This window comes from Herpailurus yagouaroundi, unplaced genomic scaffold (genome assembly GCF_014898765.1).
Source record: "Herpailurus yagouaroundi ecotype Mexico unplaced genomic scaffold, PumYag 191, whole genome shotgun sequence".
Classification (NCBI taxonomy): domain Eukaryota; kingdom Metazoa; phylum Chordata; class Mammalia; order Carnivora; family Felidae; genus Herpailurus; species Herpailurus yagouaroundi.
Genome location: NW_024412422.1, coordinates 1,334 through 15,659, shown reverse-complemented (window position 1 = coordinate 15,659; position 14,326 = coordinate 1,334). Strand labels below are relative to the sequence as shown.

At 47.8% G+C, this 14,326-nt stretch overlaps 1 long non-coding RNA gene and 1 pseudogene across 1 annotated transcript; one reads left to right on the top strand and one right to left on the bottom strand.

Moving 5' to 3' along the window:
* Positions 1 to 337: 337 nt before the first annotated feature.
* On the top strand, positions 338 to 8,186 carry LOC121010140 (uncharacterized). Its single transcript, XR_005781016.1, has 4 exons — positions 338 to 365; positions 1,395 to 1,398; positions 2,480 to 2,485; positions 8,077 to 8,186. It is a non-coding gene; the product is annotated as an uncharacterized LOC121010140 (long non-coding RNA).
* A 783-nt stretch (positions 8,187 to 8,969) lies between these two features.
* LOC121010104 (probable non-functional immunoglobulin lambda variable 5-48) lies at positions 8,970 to 11,094 on the bottom strand (annotated as a pseudogene).
* Positions 11,095 to 14,326: the final 3,232 nt, after the last annotated feature.

Sequence of the window (14,326 nt, the reverse complement as noted above, 5' to 3'; positions counted from 1 at the left end):
GCCATCCTGTGACCTCGTCTCCATATTTCTGGTACTTTTAATTCCAGCTGTGCCTCTGCAATGCTGCTCGTTAGAGACCTACCTCCACAGCAAGTCCTAGGACTGAACTTGGAGTAAGAAGACCTGGAAGGAGTCACTGGGGGCCAACTGGAGAAAGATGAGAAGAGAAAGATGAGAAAGATGTCCCCAGGTGGGACACAGTGAGGTGACTGACTGGACCCCGGGCTGTGGGAGATGGAGGGATGTTCCAGAGTGTCAGGTCAGGAGGGAGGGTGATGCCCACAGATACGGGGATGCCCTGACTGACACAGGTGAGGTGAGACGGGAACCAGGTGGGAGGCAGGGTGATGGGGTCTGTTGTCCCCGTGTCCCATGGCAACCATGGTGTGACATGTGGAGAGTTGTGGAAACATCACAACCAGGCATGAGGGATGCCTTTCCTCCCCCATAGGAAGGATGGGGGTGTTACAGTAACTGCTTGACTGGCAGCTTAGTCTGCATCATTCATTCATTCCTTCGTTCACTCATTCATTCCTTAAATACACATTTAAGTATTGTCCACACATGTCAGATCAGCGCTCATCACAGTGTGAAAGAAAATCTGACTTTTATTCATTTCAGAATCGCTGGTACGTTGTTTCATATAATTTGCATGGTTACTGTTTGCCTTTCTCATTGTCTGAGTTTGGCAGTCCAACTTATATCACACAAAGGTTCCTACTCAATCAGTTAGTGCTTCTTTATCAAAACATTCTTTGATATACTGGGGGAAAGTATGCAATTGTATATGCATCAAATTTGAAGATAAGGAGTATCTATAACTTAAGACAAAAGGAAGAATCAAAAAGAGTAATTGACACATGTGAAAAATACAAAATCAGCTTCCATTAGTCACCATGTAATATAGAAATAAATGACCAATATCATATTGCTTAGAAATAGCAACTGAAATCATAGCAGTTTGAAAACTAATGAATTGATTATATATTCATCCTAATAAATGGCGGAGTCACAGTAATCAGCCAGGATCCCTGACCGTGAAGGGAGCCCTGAGTCAACCCAAGAAACTGTCAAATAGGTTCAAGGCACCACGGGTGAGAAGAATCCTTTCCTGCTGGGAAGGCCTGGAGTCAGTAGAGCAAAGAAGGATTTAAAAACTGGATGTGGGAGAAGAACCCAGAGCCCTGGAGTTCCTCACGAAGTTGGAAGGGACAGAAAGATCCAGCTAACCCCTAGTGGCTTTTAACATGAGTCAGAATTACAAATAAATGCTACAACACATCAGTAATTAAGGGTTTTTAAGGGAGCAAAGGGAATACAAAGGTTAACAATCTCCACCAGGCCAGGAAAGTGCTTCACCACATCAGAGAACACAGCAGAGGGCAAACTCCCAGCGCTGTGTCAGAGGAAGCAAGGCCCTGCATTCCTTTCCCCAGGTCAGGAGCCCAAACCTCCTCCAGTTTATACTGGCTCTGGGAGCGGGCCCCTGGCCCCTTCCCCTCGCGGGACGGTTACTTCTGCTTCCTTATAACGTCAGTCTCCACACGAGGAGGAGCGCAAGCTGCACGGACATAACCTAGGATGCAGGCACGGTCCTGTTTTCGAAGTGTGCCCGTGCGACCCGATAGCCACCTTTCGCAGGCTGACAAAGTCCCCTTTCTGAATATCGATCCGGATGACTGAATAAAAGGAACCCGCTCACTCCTGCTCTGAGACTCAAGGCTTTGCAAGTTATTCCTCGTGATCTCATTATTTTGCTGCAAATCCAGTTTCCTCTGTGAGACCACACACCTGGCAGAGTCTCTAAATTTCACTCTGGGTGGAAAGAACTCAGCTTAGTTCCGAGACAGCAACTTCATTTTCCTCTCCCTCTCTCTCTAAGTTCTATTACTTAAATATATAAATTATAATATATGATATATGAATTGCAACATGGAACATACATATAATGTGTATATGTAATCTATAGTGTTTTATATCATACAAGATACCTATATTTAATAGTTATATAATACAGTTACAGATGTAATAATTCAATATAACATATTACACATATTTAAAATATGTATTTATATATTGCTTATATATTATACATACTTTTGTAATATGTAATATTTATTTATAATAAATATCATATATATATATATATATATATATATATATATATATATATATTTCTTTTTGCCCCTATCAAGGACCCAGATGCCCTGGATGACAAAGTAGCACAGTCTGACAGAGACCCTTGAAGGAAAGCTAGAAGCTATAAGGTGACAGAAAGAATGCGGGTGATGACTACCATGCAGAGATGACGGGAACAAAGGAGTGCAAATGCCCCACCACCCCCACCCTCCACCACCCCAGCATCTTTTCTCTTCAGCCCTAAAGGGATCTCCTAGTCTGTGAGGCAGGAGGTGAGGAGAGGACTCAGGACAGGACAGAGAAGTCCCATCCTCCCCTCCCCAAGGGTCTTTTACCCTAGGCACAGGTAGCACGGCAGGTGATTTGTTCATTGTGCGAACTTCTCCAGGTGTGGGATTGTCTGTCCCTACCTGAACACCACCTGGGCATTGACTCCATGGGGTTGGAGGATGAAACATGGAGCGAGGGAGTGAGTCAGAGCTGAGGGCTCATGTGGCTCCAGGGGCACAGGGCTGCAGAGTCACACTGCCGTGGGGACACTGCCTGATGAGTGTGCGAGAATTATTAGAGTAGTTCCCTAGTCCGTCAGCTCTAGAAGCTTGTCCTCACAGGACTGGTCCCACAGTGCCACCTGCTGGGCTTAGACACCAAATCGTCCAGTCGTTCTGAAACTTCATAGCACTCTTGGAATGATGTCCAGACTTTTGCAATTGGATCTAGAATGACTTCATTCCCAAATGCAGTAGAATGAAGAGATGCCCTCTGTGTATTTTAGGAATGGTTGCAATTTTTCTGGGTCACCGATGACCTCCGTGTGGTTAAATACATGGTGTATTGATTGCACAGTGCTAACGCTACCAGGTATTACCTGACATTGGAGTTTGCCCTTCCAGGTGCCTGGGGTCAAAACCAGTCTAGTGTCATCTTAAACTTAATGAAAGCCTTAAAGTTCTCAGAGTACCAAGATGGTTCAAACTCATAATAGTTCTCTTGGACTTGTCCTCTAGTTTAACCGTTGTTGCGGTGGGGGTTTAGATTCTCCTGATAGATCCCTTCAGCCCACACTGCAAGGACTTTTGATGCCTGTCTTTGCCATGAGGACAGGATGCTGTCAGGGAAATGTGTCTTTTGCTCCTTATTTTTCAGCATTCACGTTTTCCCTTGAAATTTAGCCTAAAAGTGCTTATATATTTGACACTCTGATATACTTCATATATCGGTTTTGTAATTAAAAAATTTTTTAAATATTTATTTATTTTTGAGGGGGGGGGGGAGAGGCAGAGAGAGAGAGAGAGACTCAGAATCCAAAGCAGCTTCAGGCTCTGAGCTGTCAACACAGAGCCCAATGTGGGGCTTGAACTCACAGACTGCTAGATCATGACCTAAGTTGCAGTCAGACGCTTAACCGACTGAGTCACCCAGGCACCCCCATTCTGTAATTTTCATCAGTATGAGGATAGGTATACACAGAACGTTACTATAAATGGAGGCCTCCTCCCTTCTGAGGGGGTTTTTCTATCTCTCCTGGACCACAAACACTCATGACCTATTACTCTATGTGTAATTCATGGGGGTTGGGTCTAAGGTCTGGGTCTGCAGAACAGATGTATACCCAACATCTTCCCAAAAAAGGAACCAGAAGGAGTGAGCAGTAGATATTGAGGGATTAAACTGGGGGCAGCAAGCTCATGGCAGGATGGCACTGAATATTGAGATGGATTTGGACCTTGTTGGTTACACCTTCACATATTAAGTCACCAATCCACGGTCACAGTGTTCTCTCATGTATTTAATCTTTTTAATATTTTCAGCAATCTTTCACAGGTTTCAGTTTGCAAGTCTCTTGCTACTTGTTTATTTTGCCTCCTAAAATGATTATTATTCTTTTTGATGCTATCCTACATGGAATTGGTTTTAAATGTCTTTTGGGGCTTCTTGTAGGCATAGAGAAAACCACCAGAGTGTTTTAGGGAATTACTATGTGAACTCCTGTAGGAGATCTTAGACAGACCCAGGTTTGGGGTGATGATAGAGTCTGCTCCCCATTTTGGAGCAGTAGGAACAATAATGAAGCAGGAGGGACTATGAGAGGGGAGCTCTGTGTGCCTGACCATGAAATGAGCGGTCTCACAGGGCAGACTCTGAACATAGGACTGCTTTAAGAACTAAGTGAATCCTGTGCTGCCTCCGTTTCTTATAGGGAAACAGAAAAGCACAAAGATTTTTTTTTTCGTTTGGGAAATAATAACTCATTTATATATTTCAGAACTTGTATAGTTATTTGTGAAACATATATTTCATAAGCACCAGCTAATCTCTGACGGGTACAATGGGGGAGTAACACGAAGGGTCAGGGAGGAGCCGGCTCTGTGTTCCTGTCTCCTGTGTTCCTGCCCCAGTGGTTCCGTCAGGACTGAGAGGAGAGCTCTGCTTCCAGAACTCTGAGTCTTCAGGGTTTGGCCCCTGGGAGAGGACACCAGACCTCCCAGCACCCAGCGCCTCTCTGCTGGCTGACCAGTTCTCACTCCTTCCTCCAGCCTCCAGCATCTCTCCACACCTCCTCTCTGAACCCTTATTCCTCTTCTCTTAGATCAACATCATCTAAAAGAAGCCCTCTAGCTTTGACACCCACCTTGGACTGTTGGATTATTTGAAGGTGGAGACAAAAAACGTATTCCACTCCAATTATTCATCTTTTCTTTTATATTTACACAGGGATTGTGCAGTTAGTAACCTATAAGTTTCTGATTATAAATTATTCCCTGGTAATTATACTTCTTTTTATCGATTCATTGCTACATTACTGAGGCATTTTTAAATACCCTTTTTTTTTTTTTTAATTTTTTTTTCAACGTTTATTTATTTTTGGGACAGAGAGAGACAGAGCATGAACGGGCGAGGGGCAGAGAGAGAGGGAGACACAGAATCGGAAACAGGCTCCAGGCTCTGAGCCATCAGCCCAGAGCCCGACGCGGGGCTCGAACTCACGGACCGCGAGATCGTGACCTGGCTGAAGTCGGACGCTTAACCGACTGCGCCACCCAGGCGCCCCAAATACCCTTTAACAAGTTATAGAAATCATAAGTATTTGTCCTCTATAGTAAAAGACCAGTAACCATAAAGTGCATATTTTCAAATACAAGATAGTATTTGACATGTGTGTTAATGTCAAGTGTACATAGGTATCAAAAGCATATGAAACATACACGGACAAACGTTCAAGGATGTTCACCAGAGGGTAATTTATGTTTAGGGTTCATGGGGACCATCTATATGAATCCGTAGGGAAGGAGGTTGCCAAAAACCATCAGTCCTTCCTAGGATGTGTGGGCCTGTCCCACCTCTGGGAATGACAGGTGATGAGAGTGAGGGGAAATGAGTCAATCATGAGATGGGAAGGAGCTCAAAGATTTGGTGGATGCCCTGGAGAGGAGAGAAGGTGAAGCAAGGAAGTGAAGGGGGGGATTAGGAGAATATCTACAGCAGAGAGAAAGGACCCCCTCTGCCTGGTTCATTGCAGTTTCCCCACACAGAGCCCCTGCCCCTCCACAGAGGAGTGTCTGAGGAACCTGCAGAATGTGGTGGAATGAATGTCTGAGGGCATAAGGAAGATGGACAGGCACAGAGAACCTGTAGGAAGATTGATCCAGTCACAGCTCAGGCCACTCTCAGGTCAGAGACGCCCCTGTGAGCTGAACAAGCTGTCATCGGTCACTCACCTGTGTCTCCCATTTTGGGAGATTTCCACCTCCTGACTCCTCTTGGGACAACCTACAGCCTCTCTTCCCATCGGAAGAGTCCCGCCCTCACCTGCCCTCCCTGACATTTGGTCACCTGGGCAGGGACCATAATTGTGCTGACTTTGCAGCTCCTGCTGCTCTGGATTCCAGAGTAGGAGCAGATGGCAGTTCTGGAATCCTGCATGGGGTGGGGCTGGGGGGGTGGGGAAACCACGTTCTGCAAGTGAGGGCAGGAACTTCTCTCTGAGCTGCACTTGGGTAGCAAGTAGTGTTCTCATATGCATTGTATTTTGCAAATTAACATGGAGCCATACAGGAAATATGACAGTACAGCCTCCTGAGGGCCACCATGGGGACTGAGGACAGGATTTCTCTCCTTCTTTGCCTTCATTCTTGGGAATGGAGTCATTCATTCAGATATGGGGCATGTCTGGCCCCTGCATCACTCTGGGCTGATGATGGTGCTAGTCAAGGGAAAGGAAGAGATGATCTGGGTTTCCTATGGGCTGAAGGAAGATCAGCACCTGGTTTTCCCATGGGATTAGAGGGGTCACAGTGCAGGAGAATCATACTTGGGGAAGGGTCGTTGCTCCCAGTCCTATTGAAGCAGGCTCAGGCTCTTCCCATGTGTAAGAGAGGTGGGCATCAGTCTCTGCTCTCTTGTCAGGCCACAGCGCCCCCTGGTGTCCACAGAATCATAACGTGTATTTGAATCTAATTAGTACTTCAAAATCAAGTTTTTAAATGCAGAACAACCCACTTACTAACTTTTGCATGGAAGTGAATAATACACAAATATGCAAATGGGAAATTGCATGTGCACAAAAATAAAAAGTGGAAAAATCATACTGTCAACCTCTTTTAATAATAAATTAAAAACATAATTTAAGAAGAAGTAAAAATGGTTCCATTAAAAAAATGAATAAACAGACCAGTTTCCTTAGAAAAAAAGACAATATTATTATGAACTATTCCATAAAAAGGCATAAGACGTGGTTAACTTCACAAAATGTATATATTCTTATAGAAAGAAATACACACACTTGATATATAAAATACAGAAAAAGGGGGGTGCCTGGGTGGCTCACTTTGTTGAGTGTCTGACTTTGGCTGAGGTCATGATCTCAAGGCTTGGATCTTGAGTTTGAGCCCCACATCCCGCTCTAACCTGACAGGTCAGAGCCTGGAGCCTGCTTCAGACTCTATCTCCCTGTATCTTTGCCCCTCTCGTGCTCACGCTCTGTCTCTCCCTCTGTCATAAAGTAAAATTAAAAATTTTTTTAAAGTACAGAAAAAGGAAAATTGTAGAATATTATGAAATATTGATGCAAATATTCTAAATAAGATATCAATAGTGAGAATCCATTATCAGACTAAAATAGTCATATAAAGTGACTATATGTGATTTATTGCAAATATAGAGTGGGATTCCATATTAATAAATCTTCCAAGATAAGGCATCATATTAGTAAATAAACAGATGAAAATCCCATGATCTCAGTAGACCTTGAAAGATTCTTTGAAAAACTGAAAGCAAAGTCCTAATAAAAACCACATAAAATGGAAACAGATAGAAGCATTTATATTGTGATAGCACATTCCCTCCTACACATATAGAACTCACTCCCACAACCAGGGAATTAAATAATGGGGTGGTGGAGGGGAGGACATTTCTGCAAGGTGAACAGGCTAATGTGACCTAAACACCATTATCATTCAACATCCTTCTGCAAGTAAGTATTAACAACGCAAGTGAATAACAAAAATCACTGGTTGGATCTCAGCACTGATGGGAATGGACAGGGACTCATTTCAAAAGACCCACATGTACGAATCAGCCATAGATACTCTGGATTTTGTGACCCTGTTTCTGCCCTAACGTGACATTGTCACTGTCCTCAGGGTGGCCTGTTTCTGGCGCCCAGGAATTTGTGCTCAGTTTGAGAAAATTAGAAAATATGTTGCTCTCCAGGACAGGCTTCAAGGAGAAATTTAAGAGAATGTGGAAAGATTTGTAGACAAATTCTTTGAGGCAGGTGACAAACCTCAGTTGATATCAAACAAACAGCTGATGGGGCCAAAATGTCAGGGCTACACAGGAAGTCCCATTTCTGTGGGGACAGCAGGTTTTTGTCTCACTTCCCCATGAGCCTGGAACATTGTGTAATCACTGACAGTTAAGTGAATGGTCTGGCAGTAATAATCTGCCTCGTCCTCAGCCTGGAGCCCAGTGATGGTCAAGGAGCCTGTGCTGCCAGACTTGGAGCCAGAAAATCGATCTGGGATCCCCGAGGGTCGATTGCTATTGCCATAGATGAGGACTTTAGGGGCCTCTCCTAGGAGCTGTTGGTACCAGTTCACACCATAAATACCGATGCTGTTGGTGCTTCCACTGCAAGAGATGGTGACCGTCTGGCCCAGGGCCCCAGACACGGATGGCGGCTGAGTCAGCATAGACTGGGCCCAGGACCCTGGAAGGAGGAGAGACAAAGAGAGGGTGAAGCTGGGGTCTGGAGACAAGAGGAGAAATTAAGGCACAAGTGTCCTCCCAGGAATGCTTCCCCTGTCCCCACATCTAGTCACCTGTGCAGTGAGCAAGGAGGGTGAGGAGGAGAGGGGACCAGGCCATGGTGGAGATCATCACCGATCCAGCCTTCTGTGGCCCCACAGCTGAACAGAGCCTCCCTTAATCTGCTCCTTCCCCTTTTCATCCTCTGACAGAGGGAGGGCCCATCTATGCAAATGAGATCCCCAGCTCATAGACACTTCACCGCCTTGGGTCAGGTCCCTCTGTGTAAGGATGTTAGGGTGGTGGTTGGGGAGGGGCTCTGATAGGCTAGGGGGTTGGGCAGGCAGAGGGCACAGGCAGCGTCAGGTGGCAACTCCCAGCTCTGATCATCCCTGACTCCTCAGAAAAAGGTGACATGCGCCTCCTGATGTCCAGGCCTGGACACAGCAAATATGACATGGCGACCAGAGCCCATCAGAGAGGGTTCCTGCCTCCTCACTGCTTTGCCCACTGTCCCCTTCCTTCTGGCCAGGCCGGATGTCCCCTATGTGACCTCCCATCACCTCAGGGTGCACTTTGCTCTACTCAGGCTCCACGTAGTGAGTCCGTCCACGGTTCCCTTGGCTGTTGATGGGGCAGGACTGAGGTGGTGACTCTGGCACAACCACAGAGATGAGGATCAGGGCCAGAGCAGCGACGGGTCCACATTGACGCATGGCCAGTTCTGTGCAGGAGGCTGATTTCTTCCCTCTTCCCTGGTTCCTCTCTGGGCTCAGAGTTCTCTTTCCCAGAAGCTCCCTCAGCACTGAGGAGACAGGGAGCCCTTTTCTCCAGGTTGTGGGTAGACGCCCTCGTGTGCCTTCCTAGGGGAGTTACACACTGACCATCTTCGTCACCTGTCACTATTTCCACCTCCGTGAAACAACAGTTCTCCACACACTGTGCTTAGTGCTTCCCTCCTACGATCTGTCCCCCCAGCACACAGACCCAAGACTGCAGGAGCCCGAGTGTGGCCCTGACCTCAGAGCACGAAGGACAAACCTGCAGGAAGCTCCAGGAGGGAAGGAGTGACAGCTGCGGGTGTTCTGACGGGGACCTCGTCGCAGACTTTATGTGTCTGTCACCACTTGGACAACTGCTACCTCAAAATGAATGTGGGTGATTTTACACAGAATTCAGCCCCATAAGAATGATTTAAATCGACTGACATTGTCATTGTGAAGATGTAGGTACAATCACCAGTGTATTTTCACAGATTCGTGCTTATTGCTGAGACAATATGGACTGAAATAGTAGTTGAAAAAATAGATGGCAAAATGATGGAAAGTAAGTGTCATCTAGTTCTTGGTTGTATAAGGGTGTTTCTAAATTATTTGATGTATCGTCATCATCACCATCACCATCATCATCATCATCATCATCAACATGCATTTTATATAGTTGGTCTTGTCCTGCAAGTAGGAGGAGGGCCCAACATGGTGTCCAGGGGAACACCACGAGGAGCCTGTTTGTCTGAACTACAGAGCCGCCTCCGTGATGGAATGACTAAACACAACTTCCAAGATGGACTGAGGAGGGGTCAGACTCATCTCTGAGGTGTGCACAGGTCTGGATTCTCTTCTTTGTGTCCAGTATGTTCAGCATAAATCGTCCATTCATCCACCCATGACTAGAGGAATGAATTTCTATTCCCCAAGGCCAACTTGACCCAGAAGTTTCTGTCAAAGATCCCACATGTGAATCTAGGTGAGGTGGAGATAAGGGACGCTGTGTCCCTGAGGTCACAGGCCCTGCGGCCCTCCATTGGAACAGATTTTCCAAAAGAGGTCCGTCCTGGCTGAGGGGTTACCGGAATGTCTGGGGGAGTGATGACACTGGTGAATGTTTGCTGGGCATCAGGTTCATTTGAGACACAGTTTTCATTCCTGTTCATCTTCTCCAGACCCCATGGGGATGTGCGGTTGTGTTCTGATACGTCCTCATCCATCAGCGTCTTCCTAGGACGTCCTGGGCTGTGTCACTTTACAGGCATAGCATGTGTGTTTGTCCTTCTTTTGTTCAAGGAGAGATCTTTCCATAGAAGGGTCCCCACTGTAGGTCTCCAGGTAAGTTTATCAATGAAATGAGGCTCAGACACAAGGTCTGTAGACCAATTGGATTTTGTCCAATTTTCCTCATTATCTGAGACACTGTGCGTAAGCATAGCTGCTCCCACTGCTACCTTCTATTACACAGTAAGAGTCAGCCTCGTCCTCAACCTGGAGCCCAGAGATGGGCAAAAGCCCTGCATTGGCCAAGGCATCTTTGGATCCAGAGAAGCTGCTGGGGACCCCAGAGCCCTGGTGCTTATTTAAATGTGAGTAGAACCTACGCAGATAGGGAGGGAGGGCTCCCCACTTTCTGCTGATACCAGTATATGTGGTAGCTGCCAACACTGAAGCCACTGGTCAGGGTGAGAGCGGGTGAGTCTGGCAGGTGTTTCAGGAAATGCAGACAGGAACGGTGGCTGGGTCACCACAGGCTGGGACAAGGAACCTGCAAACACAGATGCATCAGAATGAAGAGAACAGACAAGCAGCTGTTGCTTAGGGACCTGGACCAGAGGGATTTGACTCAGGCTGGAGGCCCGCCCACCTTGGGGGACTGGGTCCTGTCCCTACCTGTGCAGTGACAAAGGAACACAAGGAAGACAGGGGTCCAGACCATGGTGACACAGCCCCTCCTTAGACCACATTGCTGGGGCTGGGCTGCCCCGGGTCTCTCTTATCCCCTGTCCACAGGCCTCACGGAGGAGGGGCTGCTCATGCAAAGAGACCCCCAGACCTGGTCTCACAGCACCCCCTGCTGCTCTCTGGGCTAACGACTCATTTTTTCCCATTGATTCCAAAGCTCTCCTTCACCTGCTTCCCCCATGCCTGTTTCCACCACGTGAGAAAAACCCTCCAGGGAGGATGGAGGTGCAGTCCTGGCGCACTTGCCCTGATCGGGGTTCTTCCTTGTGTGGGGCTGTAGCGGGAGGGACAGGCACAGTCCTGACCGGACAGCCTACGATTCCCTGTGCAGCTGATGACAAGACAAAGGGAACAGAGAGCAGAGGGGATCTGCCCCCGCAGGGGGCTCAGATGAGGCAGGCTGAGTCTGGGTGATGAGTGTGAACAGGAACTTGCTGAGCGGTCACAAACCTTCACAGAGGAGGACACACAGATTGTGAAAATCTGGGCCCTTCCAGAGCCAGGCAGATAGGACACAGTAAACTCTGCGGAGGCTGCAACAGGTGTGGGGACAGTGCAGGGCAGCGAGTCCAGCGGGACCACTGCGAAGCCATCCTGTGACTTCCTCTCCATGTGCTGGGAGATTTTTAATCATGGCTGCGCCTCTGGTCAGTACTGCTCATGAGAGATTTAGCTCCAAGTTTAGGACAGAATTTGACACAGGGAGGCCTACAAGGGGACATTGGGGGTCAGCTGGAGGAGGATGACAGCAAAGGAAACAAGGAAGGGAGAAATGGTACTTGTCCCCAGGTGGGACACAGGGAGTGGACCTATTGGGCCCCAGGCTTCGGGGGAAGGAGGAATGGTCCAGAGTGTCAGGTGAAGGGAGGGTGATGCCCACAGAGACAGGCGTGCCTTGATTGACACAGGTGACATCAGGTGAGAGAGCAGGTGGAGGGCAGGTGATGGGTCTGTTGTCACTTGTCATATGACGTCCATGGTGTGACATGTGACGAGGTGTGGAAACATCACAGACAACCAGGGATGAGGGACACCTTTCCTTCCCTGTAGGAAGGATGCGGGCATTATATTAACTCCCTGCTTGAGGACTTAGTCTGCATCATCCATCCATCCATCCATTCATTCCTTCATTCACTCACTTATTCATTTTTTAATGTGTTTTATTTTAGAGACAGAGAGCACATGGGAGTGGGGGAGAGGGGCTGAGGGAGGAGAGAATCTTAAGCAGGCTCCATGCTCAATGAAAACCCAACATGGGGCTCAATCCCACAACCCTGGGATCAGGACCTGAGCCAAAATCAAGAGTCAGATGCTGAACCAACTGAGCCACCCACGCGTCCTATTCCTTCACTCCATAAACAGATTTACATGGAATGTCCACATGTGTCAGGCAGTGGGAATATAATGGGGTCAAGGACAGGGCCCAGTCACTGGAGCAGAAGGAACCGGGGAAACAAACATGCTGGAGATGGTCCAAAGGGGACAGAGAGTTTGAAGACTGTTTTATGCTCCAAGAAATGCCGAATGTTAAGAGGTGCGAATCTCCCAAAAAGTATTCCCTCCCAGCATGCAGCTGGGGGCAGAGGTAGTTGTCTCTGTGCCTGCAAGGACCTGCAGGAGACTCAGGCTCTAATGTCCTCAGACACCTTAGCTGTGACTTAATTGCGGTCCAGATGGAAGAGGATGCAGAGGGAGGAGGGCACGGCCCCTGTCCTGGGGATGGCACACAGCAAATGGCGATGGCGGTGGCCCTGGAGGTGCAGACTTCGGTGACCCCCACCCCAGGAGACCCTGCAGGGAGGACACCAGGTGACTGACAGACCCACTGCCCCTGGGCAGCTCCAGGCAAGCATGAGCTCAGAGGTTTCTGAGCCAGGCCTTACCTGGGGGAGGCAGACTTCTCTAATGTCCCCAGGCCCCAGGACCTTCGTCATCCCTGCTGACATGCTCAGACCTCTGGTCCCAGACACTCCCTACCTGCTCCTTCCTCCCTTGTCTGCTTTCATGATTTAGACTTAGGCGTGCGGGTTCTTCTTCCCACTCCAGCTCCTTCCCTGGTGATCCGACACCAGCATCCCTGCCTGACAATCATGTTCTTGTCTAATCCTTCCCGTCACCTGATTGTCGCAGGGCCAAGCTCAGGTCCCTGAGGCTTGTTCCTGTGTGACCAGTGAGAGGGCAGCATGAGAAGGACAGCAGACCAGGTGATGGGGACACTGCTGTCCTGAGATCCAAGCTGGGGCTGGGTGACCAGGTCTCTTTTGTCTTCTCCAGTGGCCTGAAAGGGGAGCACTGTTCACATGAACTTTTTCCTGTTAGACAATCTGCTCCATCCTGAGCATGAGCTGAAGTCTGAGCTTAGTTCTTAGATAGACTCGAGTCTGAGGGAGAGTCTCAGAGTTTGTCCCATGAGAGGTGCCAAGGAAAAAGCAGCTGCTGGGATCTTCCACAGACCTGAGAGCAGGACGCTCTGCCCAGCCAGAGGGGACACAGCTGCTGAGACCCCACTGGCTCGCATGGACACCAACACCCCAACCCTGGCAAATTTGGGGGATTACACAACAGATGGACCCCACTGTCCTGACCCGAGGGAGGCCCACATCACCTCCTATGCCCACTGGTCAAACTGCTGCTCTGGGTAGAAATGATGTTGGGGTCAGTTCAGACAGACTGCTCACTGTTAGTCCTCAAACACCCATGCACTTGGGGTGACCCAAGTTCCTGACATACATTGATTGCTTTCTCAGATATAAAATCCTTCCCAAATGAGTAAGTAATTTTTTATTCTACCATAGTGTGAATATTAGGTTTTGAGAAGTTTTTACTTTGCACCATTAAAAAGGCATATCCTGTCACAGAAAATTAAATTATTCTCCAAAGCTGAAGAGGTGAAAAGTGTGGGTAGCTCAGACAACAGTAACACACGAACTCTCCCACCTGTTTCTCTCCTTCATGATCTTCATTGCACACAGACTAGAAGCATCTGGCATGTGCTGTGGATCCAGCTCCTGTCTTTTCAGATGAAGAAATATTCAATATTAATTTGGTCTCTGTAATCAAATTAATAAATGAGACCATGGCTGTTAATGCTATTTGAATAAGAAGTATGTCACAGGGAGCAATGAGGTCTCAGGGACTCACTGGTGGTTCATACATTTGGGAGGTGGACGCCCTCTCCATCACTACAGGCAGAGAAGAAAGAAGGA